Source organism: Ornithorhynchus anatinus, chromosome X1, assembly GCF_004115215.2.
Source record: "Ornithorhynchus anatinus isolate Pmale09 chromosome X1, mOrnAna1.pri.v4, whole genome shotgun sequence".
Classification (NCBI taxonomy): Eukaryota; Metazoa; Chordata; class Mammalia; order Monotremata; family Ornithorhynchidae; genus Ornithorhynchus; species Ornithorhynchus anatinus.
In genome coordinates, this window is record NC_041749.1 from 78,846,703 (window position 1) to 78,863,530 (window position 16,828).

General features: G+C 45.1%; 1 protein-coding gene and 1 non-coding gene across 3 annotated transcripts in view; one reads left to right on the top strand and one right to left on the bottom strand.

Annotated features, from left to right (window-relative positions):
• Positions 1-16,828, top strand: part of IQSEC1 (IQ motif and Sec7 domain ArfGEF 1) — a 661,275-nt gene that overhangs the window by 80,835 nt on the left and 563,612 nt on the right. The gene's annotated exons all lie outside the window — the stretch shown is intronic.
• LOC114807102 lies at positions 12,213-12,350 on the bottom strand. The gene has a single exon (XR_003755155.1). It is a non-coding gene; the product is annotated as a small nucleolar RNA SNORA7 (small nucleolar RNA).

Here is a 16,828-nt window from a genome sequence, read left to right on the forward strand (position 1 = left end):
GATGGAGAAACTGAGGTACAGAAAGGTTAAGTGACTTTCCCACAGTCACACAGCTTCTACAAGTGGCGGGCCTCGAACTCGAACCCGGGTCCTCCAGTTTCCAGACCGTCACCCTTAAAACACTGCACTACACTGCCTTCCATGCAAAGGGAGGCGGCTGGATTCCCTTAAGAAGGGTGGGGTCTAACCACGTGACCTCTTCGAAGGCCTGGATAGGCTGGGCTAGAGTTGGAAGGGGGCGGGGCTATCACAAGGCTTCTCCGAGGGAACGGGGAAGGCTGGGCTAGAGGATAAGGGGTGGACTCATGTCTTCAACAAATTTGTGCAAGTGGTGATCTGAAATTGAATCATTTTTAAAGAGAAATGCTTTCATTCCCAGCTAAAGTGGAGCTCCCTTCCTACTCTTCCTACCAGGCCGATCTAGCATCCATAACTGAGTCGGTTTTTTGTCTCTCTTCTTCCCTTTCTTCACATTTTTGTTCTGTTTCCCTCCCTTGGCTTGCAACTCTCCTTTACTAGGACAGTTGAGGTTAGGTAGAGTCGGAGGAGGTGGGGAAGGAGGCCTGGGCGGGACCCATAAGGACAAGGCATAGATCATGGTGGGGTAGGGGCGTTAGAATGCAGGGAGGGGCGATAAGAAGGCTTAGAGCAAGGTTCTAAAGGTTGAGGTGGGAAGGCAAATCCACAAAACCAAGAAATGCCTGTGGTACTTCATGAAGTTATTACTAGTTCAAGATAACTTTTTTGTTATCCTCTTCAAGTAACTATATGGCCTTTGTTCCCCATCTACCCATCCCTATTATTTGTACAAGAAAGCCTAGTTGGCGCAGAAAGATGACTATTTTTTGTTGTTAGCCTTAATCCTCTCATGGAAGGAACTGTCCCCCAGCTGGAGACACTTGTAGTGTGACTGCATCACCAAAATGACCTCGGGCCTCATAATGGGCGGGGAGAGGGGGTGGAGAAGGAAGTTGCATTAAATCCATTTTTTAATTTTAAACCCTCTCTGCTTGTGCCATTTTAAATTCCTTTGGATAATCCTTGACATAGGACTTTAGAAATTGCTAGTTAATGCACTGTTGAAACTTGCAAATTGGCCATTGTTTCTGCTTATGGCCATGGTGCACGGGTCTCCAGGCAATTATTTTAGCTGCAAACTGATTATTCTTAGATAATTTAATTTGAGTGCCATTCTTGATTTTATTAGGCACTAAGTATGCAGATGCTTTCTTGTGGGAATAGCCATGTGTTAATGTCTTTTACTCAGAAGCTGAAATTGTTTTACTGTTTTAGTTCTTTTTCAGCATAATTCTGTTCCATTTCTAACATTTTAGTATTTTGTATTTGTATCTAGACTCTTCTGTTGTCTAACTTAAGAGAAACAGCACAAAATGGCTGTTCTTTCTGTGGGCTGCCTTTATCAGAATGTCATACCTTTTGTAATGAATGGGCAGGAGGAAAAAACAAAATGCCACAACTCTCAGCATTGGGGGAGGGGAAGGATTCTGACCCTGGTGATCTCATGTACCCTTCTTGACATGTATCCCACCCTTTTCCCTGGCACCAAGTTAACAGCCGACTGAAAGTTATATTCACAGTGAGGATGGGGGTAGCTCAAGGTGGAAGAAAAGGTATAAAGTAAGAAGATTATGGCAACTTTTGTCCTAGGAAATAAATATCCTAATTATAGGTAGAGAGTGAAGAAATACAATAGACTCGAGTTGTAAAGTGATTGAGAATTAAGAAGGTTTTAGCCTAGTGATGTACAAAACAAAAAACAAACCTTTATAGCTGACATCCTGTAGGCAGTTCTCTGGGACTAGGCTATGAATGGGGTTATACAGGGACAAGTTCTAGGAGTCAATGTTAGAGCTAGATTCTCCTTTATGTCAAATGTTTCGTGATTGTCATAAGACTTTTGGACAATAAAACACTCTCATTTAACATGGTTTGATTTTTATTATTTTTTTTTAGACTGTCTAGGTAAGGAATGGAGCCTATGTTGCCTCCTAAAAGGACAAGCAATTGGTTCTCAAGAAATGTTTTGTATCATCTCAGTATCCTCCGACTTAGAAGGCAGATTCTGACATCATAGCAAAAGCTAATCAGCACTTTAGTGAATGACGAATGAAGAGTCAGTATATTTTTACTGCCTGGCAGCTAGTCTTTTGAGATTTCTCCGCCCCCCCCCCCCACCTTTCTAAGAACTCTGGATAGGACTGGCTTGTAGGGAGGGAAAAGGGGTAATTTGGCTGGCTGCTAGTTGCCTGCCCTGTTTTCCCCTAATGCTCCTCCCTTCCCTCCTTCCCCTGAGAAGAGTTGATGTTGAACATCAGTCTGTCAAGGCAAACACTAATAAAATTCATCATCAAGACAGCACTCCTGTCTGGTTACTTCTCAGCTGTAAAATAATTGAGAAGTTTCTGAGTATTGCTTACAGAGCTATTTAGATAGTGTTCTATTCATGCTTCAAATCCGCCCAATGCCCATTTAAATGAAGTGGTTTGGGCCACTGTGCAGGGAGTTTGGGGAAATCAGTAGGAAAGGTGGGCAACAACCTGACCAACCAATTTCCCCCCACCCACGTTTCCTGTTTTTTCACCTCCTCTTCCTTCTTCCCAATTCCCACTAGGCTCTGAGAGCCCCAGACTACACAGCAATACTCAAAATTCCCCAGACACAGATTCTCACGAAAATCAAATAAAAAGGAATGGAAAGGAGATGTAAAACATATTACATTGCTTGACTTCCATTACTCCCACTCTGATTTCTTTTTGAATATAGGCCTTAGGTATAGAGGCTAGGGCCTGCTTTTCTGGTTGCACTTACCCGCCCCCATCAGGTATCTCTGGCAGGGAACACTGTTTTCACTGTCTTGTAGTGGTAGTGTTTGCCACTGAAAAATCCGATTTCTTCATGTTCTAATAAGAGATGGTAAATAAGAGCTGAGTCATTTCTACAGTGGATTGGGTGTTTCCACTACAAACTGTGGAGTCTGCTGTTGCCTCTTCTCATCCCTTAATTCACACCCAAGCAGTTTTTTTGTTTTGTTTTATTTATATATGATATTTAAGTGCTTACTATGTTTGGGAGTCTGTAGCGGCAGATGAAAGAGTGTAGGAGGAGGCAGCTGGTTTGAGAATAAAATGGCCACTGCCGGGGCTGGAAAATATTGGCTACCCCTTTGCCAATCCCTTACCCTCTACATTATGGAAGACAAGACACAAGGAGGCTGATGTGGGATAAATTGAGTGCTTGAATTAACGTAGTGGCAGTTTGGATGTCGAGAAAAGGATGGATTTTAATGACAGCATTTAGTGACATTGAATATGTGGGTTGAATGAGAAAGATGAATCGAGGATAATGCCAAGGTTTTGAGCTTGTGAGACAGGAAGGATGGTGGTGCTGTCTACAGTGGTGACAGTGAAGATGGGAGAAGGACAGGGTTTGTATGGGAGGATCAGGAGTTCTATTTTAGACATATCAGAGGTGTCAGTGGGACATCCAGGTAGAGATGTCCTGAAGGCAGGAGGAAATGTGAGACTGCAGAGAAGGAGAGAAATTAGGGCTGGAGATGTAGATTTGGAAATCATCTGCATAGAGATGGTAGTTGAAGGTATGGGAGTGAATGAGTTTTCCAAGGGAGTCGGTGTAGATGGAGAATAGAAGGGGACTCAGGTTAGTGAGGTTTCAGCCTGGATGTGACAAGGCAGGGGACCGAGTTTTGACTGGGCCGTAGAGTTGTGCCAGGAGAAGGGGTGATCTCTATGGAACTCTAACCCCTCCTCCTGGAAAAAACGAGTTACTCTCCCAGGAGGACCACTGTTAGTGTTACTTGAGCTTTTGCCCCAGTTCCCTCATTTGCAAAATGGGGATTCAGTACCTATTCTCCCTCCTACTTAAACTGTGAGCATCCATGAGGGACCTGATTATCTTGTATCTTCCCTGGAGTTTAATACATTGTTTGGCACATAGTAAGCGCTTAACAAAAAGCACACAATTATTATTTAGCTTGAGCCACAGGCTTGATTTTTAGCTGCAGGCAGGAAACCAGAAAGCCCTGTAAACAAGAAGTACAATTATTTTGTATTTCCCCCAGCATTTAGTACAGTGCTTGGCACAGAGTAAGAGCTTAACAAATATCCTTAATATTACTCTTATCAGAGCTAAAATTCCTGTAATTTTTCTGCCTCTGTTAACACTGACCGGTTATTGCCCTCATCTTTGGGCAGCATTTACTAATCTCCCCCTCCTATGTGTGGTCCTGTGCTGGTTACTTTACCAAGTCATTCCTCCTTTGGGTTAGCTTACTTTTTTCAAACCACGGTGGAACCTAATGGACAAAGATGCAGAAGCTGATGGGCATTGGAGCATGGAAGAGAGAGGTGTTTGAGGGATCTTGGGTTTGTTCATTTGCTTTTTAGTTTGGACTTTAGTAACAGGTGGAAGTTTTTTGTCCTGGAGCTGGGAACTACAGGCTTCCTTGGGTCTTGACTGGGTTTAAAGTTCATGAATGTGGGCTTGGGATTCAAGCCCTATGTGACCGCCAACCAACTCAAGGTCATTTGTCCGCTTATTTTTCACTCTTCCCACCCCACACTCCCTCTTCCCTTCCCACACTCCCTCTTTGCTTAATCAACAGCATCGGTGGTTTTCATCGTAAGCTATCAGTGCCCTGTTCTGGGGCCAGGTGATATCTATTAACCATCTGTGAATGTTATCATTAATTTGAAAATACTGTATTTTATATTCAGTGCATTGCTAAGAGAGTTGGTCTTTTATTTTCACCCCGGGAGGCCATTAAGCAGATGGGCAAGTAAGATTAAAGTAAGGAATTTACAACAGCTTCTGTAACATGGGGTGCAACTATACACAAAGGTGAAATTGAGGCTTTACTTTTATTGGTGGGAATGTTTTCATTTTCTCTGGGAAAAGCAAACAGAATGATAAAGACTAATCCAGTAGAATAGCATGCTTACCCTGCAAATCAGCCTGCACTATTGAAGGGGTTTTGCTCCAAATCAGAGCAAAACAATATCTACCCACTGGCTCAACTGTGCAAATTCACTAGGACAGGAAATTAACCTCTTTCACCTAAGCTAATGGAGTGCTTAATAAGATGATCCCTTGTGATTAGTCATAGTCTCCTGTTGGGTCAGAGCCCCTGGAAAGAGTAAAATAAAGAAGTATATGTGGGGGCTGGGGGTCTGATGGAAAGTTAGTGAGGTATAAATTGGTGATAACTTCCAGAAAGTGCCACTTCTCTCTAAGAAAGCAACAGTAGTCAAATGTGTTTGGTATGGAAGCCTAGCTTATGACACTATATGTGTTTCTGATACTGGATTTGAGGAGTGATGAAGGGGAAAAGAATTGGCATCGATAGCTGGGTCTTTCCAGCCAAAAGTAGGGTGGGTGGGCAGGGTGTAAGCTGTCAGTGATTATTTTCATGTTATTTATAAGGAGGAGAGAGTAATCACTTCCATGCAGCAAAACCTACAATGTTGGAAACCCTGCTGGGATCTTCAAGATGAATGCAGGTTCCATCGTGGCTGTTCGAAAGAAAGTCTTGCAGGTTTTTGATAAGGCATTTGATCAGAAATCTGCCAGCGTTTTAGCAGCATAATATCATTAAGTATTTAAAGATGAGAGAAGATGGATGTGGAAATAAGAACTCGTTTGGAATCCTCTGTGAAGGGTAATTAAAGGAGAGAAAAAAGCAGCCATCAAGACCCTCTTTCCAGGCAATTCTGGGCCAGTGCATGGGTTCCGAGCAATAGCAGCAGTGGGAAAAATACAGCCTGCCTAATGCTAATGCAGACTTAGTTAAGGTTTAGTCAGACCAGTTAGCTCAGCGTGCTGATGACATTTGGATGTAGTCCTACCGTCACTGAATATGGAATTGTGAGAGTCTGTGCAACCATGGAAATTGGCTTTTCAGCCAATCAGCAAGAATTAACGAGAAATGTGGCTGCCCGTGGGGAAAACGGTATGGGCTATAGGTCCCCTTACATCACCTCCTCCCTCACTTCCACATTAAGGTGCAGAAGGGGATTAAGACCCAGACCCAGAAAAAATGTCTGCTTCTGCAGATTTATCTGCCCCTTCTTGCTAAAGCTGTGATAAGGCACTGAGTGTTTCAGTTGGGAGATTTTTGTGGTATTTCTCTTGCTAGGGGTGGCAGGACAACAATATTTGAAGAAGTAGATACCTGCTAATCGAGCCTCAGAAAGGCCCAAGGCCACAAGCAGGTCAATGACATTGCCAGGATCAGGACTCAAATATCCTGCCTTTCTGGCCTGCTTCCCACCCCGAGTCTACGTTTGGAGGTCCGACTGCTTTTTGTGCTGCACTTCTCCAAGTCCCTCATGGTGTTGCTAAGCATGCTACCCATAACTCCTCCAAGCAGGCCTGCTTTTTGGCCTCCTCCCTCCGTTCCACCTGGTAAGCCTGTTGGGCTAGGTCTGCATTAATTAGGAATTAGGATTCAGCCTGGGGTCGACCTTTCTCAGATCGGTTTGCTTCAAGCCCTTAAAACTAAGGGAGTCTACCAATCACTCAATCAGTGGTATTTATTGGGCACTTACAGTGTGCATAGCACTGTACTGTTTGGGAGAGCACAATTCAACAGAGTTGGTAGACACATTCCTTGACCACAAGGAGCTTGCTGTGTGTGAGCCCCGCTGAGGGACAGGGACCATGTTTAATTCCTAATTGTATATTCTTTCTCAGTGCTTAGTACAGTGATCTACCCACAGTTGGTCAGTCAGTGGTATTTATTGAGCACTTACTCTGTGCAGAGCACTGTACTAAGTGCTAGGGAGAGTACAATATAACAATAAACAGGCATGTTCCCTGCCCACAGTGAGTTTACAAGTCTAGCGGGAGAGATGGACATTAATATAAACAAATATCAGACATGTACATAATTGCTGAGGGACTGGGAGGGGGGAAGAATAAAGGGATCAAATCAGGGCAATGCAGAGTAAGTGCTTCATAAATACTACTATTTGAGGACCGAGAACCTGTGCAGAGGGTTTGGAAGTGCGAGTGGCTTGTGCAACAGCACTCAAACTCTCTCTTCCTTGTCAACCGTGTTCCCGCTGGGAGTGAGAGTGCATCGAGTGAGTAGGCAGGCAGGGATGCAGCCCACTGCATAGTGCCCACAAAAGGATTTTCCACAGAGGACCCATCGGTGGCCGAAGCGACCGCCATGTTGTGCAGAAGCTGGGCCATTGTGTGTCCTGGATGGTGGTTGCCCTGGCAGCTGCTGCAGTCTTTCTTGTCCGGGCGTTATTCAAGATTCCTGTTGGGCTTGTCCACTTTGAGGAACGCGCTAGGTGGTTCTTGTGTCAGAAGGCCTCACTCCAGAAAATAAAGCCCGGTCCCGGTAGGCAGAGGTGGACTAGAGTCCAGGTCTCGCCATTCCCAGAGCAGTGCTTTTTCCACTGAAATAACAGCAGATTGTATCTATCTATAGTGATATGTCAGTATATAGATGTATAATATATATTTTATAGGAACAGACCTCAAACAAGGTTAGCATCGCCAATCAAGCAATGGTATTTATTGAGTGCTTACTGTGTGCAGAGCACTTTATTAAGCACTTTGGAGAGTACAGTATAACAGAGTTGATAGACATGCTCCCTGCCCACAATGAGCTCATAGTCTAGAGGGGAAGATTACAGTCTAGTAACTTTCCCCTTTAGACTGTGAATTTATTATTCACATACTAGAAGAGACAGAATGATACTGAAAAACGGGATGTTTAAGGCACTGTCCAGGAATTAGGCTAGCATGCATATATGCGCATATGAATATCTATCTGTTCCGCTCAGTCTGAAGATGGCATTGCTGATGCTGCAGCTCGATCCATCAGTGTGTCTCTGCAACAAGCCCTGCCACATCGTGGGTTTGGGAAGTTTGCCCTACTTCACTGTCATACTTGCTATAGGGAGGGTATTTGCAGTTCTGCCTTTTGATGTCCCAATCTTCTTGAAGCCTCTGCTCTGAGAGAGTCACCCCATTTCTGTTTGCCACCTGCCAGCCTGCTCTGTCTGCAGCTGTCTCCCAGCTGCCACCAGCTCTGTTAAATCATCTGAGGTTTGGCTTCATCGAATCCTTAAATCGTTTCTTTGGTCCTCTTTCCCTCCCTTCCCTAGCAGTATGGCCTAGTGGAAAGAACGCAGGCCTGGGATTAGGAGATCTGGGTTTTGCTACTGCTGTGCGACCTTGGACAAGACACTCGACTCCTCTCTGCCTCAGTTTCCTCATCTGTAAAATAGGGATTGAATGCCTGTTTTCCCTCCTGCTTAGATTGGGGAGAGCCCTGTGGAAGACAGAGACTATATCTGATCTGATTGTATCGTCTCTCTCTCCCCCCCAGGGCTTAGCACGGTGCTTGGCAAGTACCACAACTATTATCATAACTTCCCCTCACATATTTGCTTCCACATAGGAGCTCTTGTTATCCACTCTCCTCATTTGGTCCCTTCTGAGAAGTGACGTGAGGAGCATTGCTTCCAAGTTGGTGGGCTGATCATATTTCAGATCCACACTTTTTGTGATCTTTTGGCCCATTCGATGTTAAATACGGCAAGTAGATGAAACCACTGTAGAATTTGGTGGGATGGGAGGAGGTCTAGAATGAGTCCAGCTGTCCTAGCCAAAGAGCAACATTTTTTTAATGGTATTTAAACACTTATTTTGTGTCAAACATTGTTCTAAGCACTGGGGTAGATAAAGATTAATTAGGTTGGACACAGTCCCTGTCCCACATGGAACTCACAGTCTAAGAAGGAGGGAGAATAGAAGAACTGAGGCACAGAGAAGTTGTGACTTGCCTAAGGTCACACAGCAAGCACTTGGCCAAGCCAGGATTAAAACCCAGCTCCTCTGATGCTCAGGTCCGTGATCTTTCCACTAGGCCATGCTGCTACCGTTCTATAGGCTATATTCTGGTGTGAACAAGCCTAATTGTCCTGGGGCTTGTCAGGACTCATCCCTGGTGTTTCTGGAATTGGCAAGTCATAGCTCTGGCAGTATTGATGCCATTATTAATAATAGCACTGGTACCTCAACACATTCAAAGCCATTAGTATTAGCACTAGTAATACTATTCAGTAAGCACACACTTTATGCAAAGGACTGTACTAACTGCTGGGAAAGAAATACGTGGGTGAGGTATAGCCACCGTCCCTGACTGTCAAGGCGCTCACAGTCTAAGAATGAGGAGGGGAGGAGGGGGATTAGCAAAAGACAAATAAGGAAAGGCAAACAAAAAGACAAAAGACAAAAAAGAGGAAGTCAGCAAACAGGAAAGGAGCAGCAGGATTTCAGACTCCTCACAGCTCAGGCTATTATGCATTGAAAATGTAAAATGGCATAATCACTTGCACCCAGCACCTGTTTCATTACAAATTGAGCACGGGGTCTGCAGCCTGATGCTAAATCAGTAACATGCTATCAATCTCCCAAAGAATGTGTTTACTGCCTCGATTTGGTCTCATACCCTTTCGGCTACCCAAAAGATCCTGGATCTCCTAGGTCTCCACTCAGGACCACATTGGGCTCCCTTTGTCCCTGCCCTTTTCCCATCCTGATCATCAGGAGAGCTCACCACCCTCAGGAAGATCCCTGTGGCCATGGCAACAGCAGCCTTCCCCTCCATCCCATCCCGCCGCCATCCCTTACCTCTGCTGGGCACAGGAGCATGGGAGGAAATCGAATTGGACCACTGGAAGCTTTATTCATATGCCAAATGCTCAGGGTATGTTGATCCAGGGTAGCCTTTTTCATAATAAACTCTTTCAAAAGAGGTTTTCATGGTTTATGGTAGTGGTGAGAGAAAAAGGCAGCATTTGTTGGTAGATTTATGTTGGGTTGGTTTCTAGGGCTAAGCCATCATGAACTCAGGAATCTGTGTCCTCTCTGTTGGCCATTATTTCTGCCCTTAAAATATTTTTCCATTCTGTTTTAAAGCTCTATAAATGGTTGCACTGTGTATTTAATCCCAAACTCCACTGTGTCTGGGGACAGGATGTAGAAATTCAATTTGTTTACAGAAGGAAGGAAGCCACCGTTCAGCGGAATGCTTATCCGAAAATCTTCTCGGGCTATTAGTACTTGGCTGGATGATCAATAGTCACAATGAAGGTGCAAAATGTTACTTTGCATCAGCACTTTAGAGCCCTTACAGCATACCTGTCTGTGGAGATATAGGCTCCGAAGTTTATCACAAAGGGTGCAGGGAGCTTTCTGTTCATCCCAAACTAGTGCTGGTAGCAAGCAGTCCTTTCCCTGCTGGGACACCATACTGCCAGCAACTCATAGGAAGTGAAAGGAAGTTGAAAGAGGGAAGATGTCATTGCACTTTGAGGGGAAACCAAATATCAGGAGCGGACAAAAAATGGGGAATGATGAAACTGTGCCAGAGGCTTCAGTAGCATGCTTCATTTTTCTTGTCATCAGAGAGAATTTTTTTCAATCATTTTTCGATTGGCTAGCTTTAGAAGCCCATTCCAATGGAATAATCCTTTTCAGGGAAATTTGTTCTGTAATATGCTGCAGGGTGATGAATGTTGTTTACCACTTTCTCTCTCCAGTTGCAGATTATTTAACATGTTCCTAAAATATTCCTGATAACAAAATGTGTTGGTGTGGGACCTTGACCTTAGCACACTGTGAAGTTCAAGTGGGAATTTTTTGAATCAAATGGATGCAAATGATGTAACCAGCTTCCTGGGTGGTAATATGGCATTGCCTCTGAACATGCTGCCCTTGCCCGTAACTCCTAGAACATCTTTAGAGCTCCTAATTTCAGGTAATAACTTTTTTGTGGGTCTGTGCTTAATGTGGAAATCTGTACACAATTGGCGGGTGTCTAAAGAAGATTAAGTGTATGGATGGGAAACTGTGCCTGTGGACTCAGTGTCTAATTAATGACTATGCAGCAGTTGTAAGCTCATTTTAGATTCTGATTCACAATCTTGAACCTGAGCACAAAGAACTAACTCATATGGCTGAAGCTCCCTTGTTGCCTCAAGGCTGCTTTAACCATTGGGCCAAAGGGGCAGCTGCCTCAGACCCACCACCCTTAGGGTACCCCCCCTTCCCCCCAGCAGGTGCTCCCTTCCCAGCTTCCTCCCCACCCCCCGCCCCAAACACACACACCAGCTTTAACTTGGCTGCAACAGCTGCTGCACTAAAAATAGTCCCAGCCATATCAGAGAATGGAGTATGCATGCACTCCCGGGAAGGTGGAAGGGGAGGCAAGTCGATCGATCGTATTTATTGAGCGCTTGCCGTATGCGGGGTACTGTACTAAGCGTTTGAGAGAGTACAGTGAAACAATATAACCAACACATTCCCTGCCCACAATGAGCTTATGATCTAGAGGCAAACTCGGGTCTGAGGGCTTCACTGGTTGTCTTCTGTCCTTGCCCATCCAGAGTATTAATCTGGTCCTGGATTGCCATCGAGGTAGCAAGAGGTTGTCCTAATGTTGCATTTGCAAGAAAATTTCAGTACTAAGTGTGCAATCACTCACTTTTGCAAAATTATTCATTACCCCCGTATTGTTCCTTATAGAAAAGAACTACTCCTGACTGTTGGCTTCAGGGATGTCTGTCAGCTGGTTCCTTCATTCTGATCTGCTCATTCCTCACCCTTCTGCCTCTGACTCATTGCTCACACCTTTTCCCTGCACAACTGCTCCAAACCACATCTTTCTCCCTCTTATAAAGGCCTCTTAAAAGTCGCCATACCCTGATATATCAATCCACCAACTTTCTGGTCCTGCCATTCCACCAGTCACCTTAGCATTCATGTATGTACCTGTGTATTGATTGACCTATTCACTCATACCTGTTTATCATCATCACGATCATGAGCATTTATGAATGGCTACTGTATGTAGAGGCCTGTACAAGGCTCTAAGGAAGATGCAGTAGAAGAAAAATGCAGTCCTCTAGGGACTTTCAATTTAATTGCCTTGACTTATGCTTTCGAGTCATCTCTGACCCATAGCGAAGCCATGGATACATCTCTCCCAGAACGCCCCTTCTGCATCTGCAATCGTTCTGGTAGTGTTTCCATAGAGTTTTCTTGGTAAAAGTACTGAAGTGGGTTACCATTGCCTCCTTCAGAGCAGTAAAATTGAGTCTCTGCCCTTGACTCTCTCCCATGCTGCTGTTCCCCAGCACAGGTGAGTTTTGACTTGTAGCAGATTGCTTTCCACTCACTAGCCACTGCCCAAGCTTGGAGTGGAATGGATGTGCCTCTGCTTGACTCTCCCTCCTGTAGTCAAGACTGGTAGCATACTGGAAACTCTCCAGGTGTGACCCTGAGAGGGGTTCGATCTAAAAAGGGAAGGCAAAAAGAAACAAATTGACAAATACGCAATAAGTAGAAGAGCAAAAGCATAGAAACAAATGATTAGAGAATTAACAGATATGTACATGAATGTTAAGGTGACAGGTGGGGTGACATGACCAGGGAAATGGGGGGGTTGGCCCCTCATTCATAACTGTGGCATATTCAATCATTTGTATTTGTCTCCTGCCTTTACTTTACACTTCTAAAGCCAACCTACTCATTGTATCTCAATCTCGTCTATCTCACCCCCTCCTCTATGTCCTGCTTCTGGCCTGGAACTCCCTCCTCTTTCCAAGCCAACAGACCATCACTGTCCCCATTATCAAAGCCTTATTAAAATCACACCTCCTCCAAGAGGCCTTCCCCGACTAGGCCCTCATTTTCCCTATTCCCTCTCTCTTCTGCATCACTCTTGTGCTTGCCATTTGTACCCTTTATTCATCCCACCCTCAGCCCTTATGTACATATTCGTAATTTATTTATATTAATGTCTGTCTCCCCCTCTAGACTGTAGGCTCCTTGTGAGCAGGGAGTGCGTCTACCATCTCTGTTACATTGTAACCTGCCAAGTGCCTAGTACAGTGCTCTGCACACAGTAAGTGCTCCAAAGATACTACTGATTGGTTGATTAGATTAATATCCTCAAGCAAAGGCACTTATTACCTTTATTGCTGACTCTGAAATGGGAACTGCTTTTCTTTTATCTGAAATGTCCATATGCCCATACCACTTATTTTCCATGGTTTTAACCACGTAAGTCCTCTTAACTGGAAGACTTCTATCCAGGAAAGTGACTGCTTCATAATTCCAGGAGCATCTTTTTTTTCTTTTAACTCGAGTCTGGCTTCAGATGGTAAGGGAGATAAACCATCACTTTAGGCGCCATGCCAGAGGGGACAGGAGAGTGGCGCACCCCCCCCCCCCCCCCCCCCGCAAAGATGGCAGCATCCTGGGACCTTCCAAAGGTTGTGATGGCCTAGGACTCTCTTCAAAAATGGCAGCTACACAGGTCCTCTCAAAGATGGTGGGGCTGTAGCCTAAAATAAAAATAGTGGCAGGATAGAAGTGATCCATTTGGTGGGTGTAAGTTGGGGTCTTGGAGACAAATTGCTCGGGGTGCTCAGCCACAGGGGCAGTGGAGATGGCAGCAGAGAGGTGCTGTCCTGCAGAATGTTGCACATGGCATTGGTTTGCCATGTTGTGGACACACACAGTGTAACTTAATGACACCATATGGAATGGCTGATCCTTCTCCCTCAAGCCCCCTATCTCATGATGCTCAAATAGCTGAAACCAGGCCTGTCTGCAATGTCTGTTGGTGGCTCTGAGGTGCTGGCGTAGCTCTTGTGTTCCTTTTGCTGTTGCTTTGCAGTACCTTATATTCAAAATGATCAAAATCATGCTTGATTAATGGCCAACTTAATAAAAGATGGGTTCATTCATTCATTCATTCATTCAATAGTATTTATTGAGCGCTTACTATGTGCAGAGCACTGTACTAAGCGCTTGGGATGAACAAGTCGGCAACAGATAGAGACAGTCCCTGCCGTTTGACGGGCTTACAGTCTAATCGGGAGAGACGGACAGACAAGAACAATGGCACTAAACAGCGTCAAGGGGAAGAACATCTCGTAAAAACAATGGCAACTAAATAGAATCAAGGCGATGTACAATTCATTAACAAAATAAATAGGGTAACGAAAATATATACAGTTGAGCGGACGAGTACAGTGCTGTGGGGATGGGAAGGGAGAGGTGGAGGAGCAGAGGGAAAAGGGGAAAATGAGGCTTTAGCTGCGGAGAGGTAAAGGGGGGATGGCAGAGGGAGTAGAGGGGGAAGAGGAGCTCAGTCTGGGAATGCCTCTTGGAGGAGGTGATTTTTAAGTAAGGTTTTGAAGAGGGAAAGAGAATCAGTTTGGCGGAGGTGAGGAGGGAGGGCGTTCCAGGACCGCAGGAGGACGTGACCCAGGAGTCGACGGTGGGATAGGCGAGACCGAGGGACGGTGAGGAGGTGGGCGGCAGAGGAGCGGAGCGTGCGGGGTGGGCGGTAGAAAGAGAGAAGGGAGGAGAGGTAGGAAGAGGCAAGGTGATGGAGAGCCTCGAAGCCTAGAGTGAGGAGTTTTTGTTTGGAGCGGAGGTCGATAGGCAACCACTGGAGTTGTTTAAGAAGGGGAGTGACATGCCCAGATCGTTTCTGCAGGAAGATGAGCCGGGCAGCGGAGTGAAGAATAGACCGGAGCGGGGCGAGAGAGGAGGAAGGGAGGTCAGGGTTATTCTGTCAGGTGTGATATGCACCGAGTGGAAGGAGCAGGGGATGTTACTTTGATGTTTAGAGGGTTATGGGGGGAAGTCATTTTGATTATCTTGCATTTACCCCAGCATTTAGTACAGTGCTCGGCACATAGGAAGTGCTTAACAGATACTGTTATTATTCAGAATCAGAAAGCAGATTGAGAAAAGGGGATTGGTGGTCATAGGAGTAGCTGGGGGAGGGTTTGGGGGCTCAGGAGATTTCAGATTGGGGAAGGGGGGCACAGAGCAAATGTTCAGACTTGCTCAAAGAAATGAAGTCATCTCTGCTGCCTTGTTGCTGCAGATGCAACTTTGGGGTAGGAGGCAACCCACAAATGTGTTTGATCTTATGAAGAGAAATTAACTTGGTTCCCTTGGATTCATTATGGGGAGACAATGTGTCTGCCACCTCTGTTGTACTGTATTCTCCCCAGTGCTTAGTACAGTGATCTGCACACAGAAAGCACTCAATGAATACCATTGATTGATTGATTATGGCTTCTGCTTTGTTTTGGATTCTCCTTTATGTCAGTTTCACTGGGTCCTGGTAAATATGTTGGACCCAGACTACAATTTTGCTTGCAAACAGCCAAAGGAAGGAGTTTCACCATCATCATCAGTGACCAGGTCCCCTCCTAATTGCCTGTCCAAAAAAACTGGAACAATAAAGAATTCCCCTGTGGGCACTTTTTGGGAGGTGGGCTGGGCCTCTAAAAATGTGTGCTAATTCTGTCTAGTGCAAGACAGATGAATACTTTAACAGGGGGAGAACTCCTCACAACAACCTGGCTTGGAAAACCAGTTCTGTGAGGAAGACCTAGTAACTTTTGTCCCAGAGACCAGGCAGCCTCCATTGCCACTGTCTATTGCCTCACAGGGACTCCAAGCCCCGTCCTTCCCACAAAGAAGAGGAGGAAGAGTCTGAGCTAAGCTACAGAGAAAAATGAGGCTGAGCAAGGTTGGGGTTGGTTAGGAGCAGAAAGGCCCCTCCCAGCCCTGGCCGCTTCTCTGCGGTGGGGATGGTTCTTGTTATAGCATTTGATTAGCCAGAAGGTACAGTATAGGCCAAAGACCCAGATCTCCCAAAGAAGCGTCAACATGTGGTGTTCTGTTGGTATTTGTTGTACGGCTTATACATGGATTCTGCTTTAAACCCTCTACCTGAAAAGCAGTGGTAGTAGTGAAATTTGCATTTTCTCTATTCTCTAAGAATCACTGTGGCAAAGTTATCCCTGAATGCCTGACACAGAAGGGTGTTGATTTGGCGATCATAACAAATTTTGGGTGTGCAGCTTCTTTTAAAATGGACTTTGGCAATGGCCCAGGCTCACCCCCCTCTGGACTTTATTCTTGAAAAGCTGCCCAGGAGAAGGAATTGTAAACCCTCTTCCTATATTTAAATGATTGGAAGGGAAAATGAAAGTGTCAGTGGTGAACCCAGGGCAGTCTCCTGTCTTTATTAATGCAATTGGCTCCCATTATCCATTAGCAAGAACAGCGTCTTGCAAAGACAGGAGAAAGGTTTTCTAAAACTGCTGGAGGGACCTTCAATCTACAGTATCACCGGTTTACCACCTGGAACCAGGGGCCATTTAGGGGCATAATGAAACTGGGAGAAAATGTGCAACACCAGCTCAGAGACTCTATCTGCTACTTGGAAGTGGGTAAGGGACACTGCTTTGTATTTGGAGCATGATGAGGATGATGGTGACGTTGGAGTCTCCTGTCAGGAATGACAGATGAGGCTCGATACTGAGACTTCAGAACTGAGAACCCGCGCAAAGAAATTAATCATGGTGTCAGTGGCTTGTGAAGCACCACTTGGACTCTCGTTTAGGCTAGTCATGCTCCTGCTGGGACATGAAGTTTAGCGAGCAAGGCAGCATGCAGAGGCATGGCACATTGCAAATGTATATCAATCAATCAATCAATTGTATTGAGCGCTTATGGAGTGCAAAGCACTGTACTAAGCACTTGGGAGAGTACAATACAACAATAAACACATTTCCTGCCCACAACCAGTTCAAAGTCTAGAGGGGGAGACATATTAATAGAAATAAATAAATTACAGATGTGTGCATAAATTTGAGCCACACAGTCTTTGCAAAGGTGTTGTCGGGGAGTGCTCCTGGCAAGTATTTTGACTTTCCCAGACTTTGGGAGT